Source organism: Cydia strobilella, chromosome 13, assembly GCF_947568885.1.
Source record: "Cydia strobilella chromosome 13, ilCydStro3.1, whole genome shotgun sequence".
NCBI lineage: Eukaryota > Metazoa > Arthropoda > Insecta > Lepidoptera > Tortricidae > Cydia > Cydia strobilella.
In genome coordinates this window covers 3773273-3775675 of record NC_086053.1, presented here as the reverse complement: position 1 = coordinate 3775675, position 2403 = coordinate 3773273, and positions in this window count along the sequence as shown.

Here is a 2403-nt window from a genome sequence, read left to right as displayed (position 1 = left end):
ATATCTGTTGAAGTTAATCAACCTTGAGTTTTTTTTTATCGTTACTTTACTCACCTTTTTTTAAAATAAAGCGATGAGACCGGCCATAATATTTATCTGGTTCATTCATCGTCGCTCTCACAACACATAAGTTATAACTGATCAAGAAAAAACATACCTATCTGGAACTGTACTTGTTTTTCTTGGCTCAAAAACGGATTTAGTTATTTATTTAGGCAAAGTAAAAACGTTTCTAATATCATTTCAAACTCTTATTTGTATATAATCCTAAACGTACGTATAAATAACAAATAAAACGGAATGTCAAGCGTCGTTAAAGGCCAATTAGGAATGATTTTGCTGAGTAACGGAGCATTTTAAGCCAAATTAACGTAATCATCGTACGTTACGTTATTTTTAACATTAAAAACTCGTATAGGTACCACTCGCTTTCTTTGCTAAAAATTCAACTTTTTTCCTTTTAACGCTCCCTAAAGAGGCCCACTGACTATCAGTCCGCCGGACGATATCGGCCTGTCAATTAGAACAAAAATTTGACAGTTCCGAACAACTGACAGGCCGATATCGTCCGGCGGACTGATAGTCAGTGGACCCCTTTAGGATTGGTAACATGAGTTTTGTATCTGGGGGCACGGTAGTGCCCCCGCCAAGTCGAGCAAAACGAAGAGGCACGGCCGTACCATCCTTTTCTCGAAGCCATTCAGGCCATTTTCGACGGGTTGTAATTTTGTGCTGTCTAAAGCTAGAGGCCTGAATTTTCAGTGACATATGACGTGAAGGGCATGATATGGCTTACATATATTCCCAAGAACATTCAATTTGAACTTGTAGTTTAGGAATTATTGCACGTCAAAGTTCCTTACTTTTGTCACTGACAAACTCACTCACTCACCGATCATCATAATTCTAAGGTACTTCTAGCAGACCCACAAGCTTCAAATTTTAAACATAAGTAGTTTTTAGCTTAACAAGCCATAAAAAAACCTAAAAATATTGCAATATCAGTCACGTTTAAAGATTTAGGAACTGCATAAGTAAGTTTGTAGTCCCATATGAATATATTCTATTACAAAGTTACTTTTGCAGTTTTAACAAATAGTAGGTAAAGGTCTAAGATGTACAATGTGAGTGGGTATAAAGATGTGTACAGTATGAGTATGGTATGGCTATGAGTATGGTAAGGATATGAATATGGTATAGGTTCATACCATACATATGGCACTCATGTGCGGGTATGGTGTGGGATGGGGACTTGGGTATGAGTATTGTATGAATACAAGTATAGCTTGGTAAGGCCATGAGTATTGTACAGGTATGAGTACGAGTATAGTGTGGGACGGGTATGAGTATGAGCTTTGAGAAAAGTGGTAGCTGACATACAAGAAGTACCTAGTATATACCCGAAAAGAAGGGCTGCCTACAAAAAGAGATGAGATCCCATCAAAAACATTACATGTAAAAAAATGGCAGTCTCGCAACGCAATACTTCTACTACAAAAAAGTTTTGAGATGTAATGTGATGCCAAGTCGGTTATTTTAGCCAGTGCCAGGGGGTGTTAAAAAGTAAGTTAAGGAATCTGAATAATTATTAATTTATTTGCCGGATGTTGACTTTCTGACCCTTGAGGGTTTTTGAGGAAACAATTAAACAAATTAAATTTTCGTAATCAATTTCGAGGTAACAGAACTCCCCTAAATAAATAATCGAGATTGTGTTGTATTGTAATAAGTTCGCTGGATAGAAAAAACAATCGCAAATACCACAATAATTCGGCCTGGGCGTGGGCGTGCTCGCTTAAGTCTCCGGCAAGCTCGGCCAAATTGCACCTTCCCATACAAACGTAGTTCCGCTCTCATTTTAAAACTACGTGTTGGATTGTAATGAAACTTTGCACATACAATGACATGAGGTATATCTAAGTCTGAAATAAGTTTATATAGTTCCAGTTTATAAAAGCAACGAAATATCTGAAGCTACATAAACTAATTACAGACATAGATATACCTTATCCTATTGTAAGTATTACGTGGTATTTCTAAGCAAAAGTTATTTCACTATACTTCTTAGGTCCTATTGAACTTACACACTGTATAAATATTCCATCGCTGCTTGTATCCTTTAGCGGTCCTCGGTAAAAGCCGGAGCATGCTTGCAGGTATATTTTTGTGCATGTATATTTTCTTCACATTTCACCACAAAAAACAACCCGAATTTGTGCTCACACAGTCGGGTAAATAAGAGTAAAAGCCTCCGAATGCCCATTAGCAGATACAGGAACGCATTAGTGTTATTTTGGGGTTTTATACTTACGTGATGAGGGTCCGGCCATCCATCAATCCCTCACTGGAGTAACCAGGTGTCTAGGTTAGTCCGATCAATAAAGACTGTAGACACCCCGGACA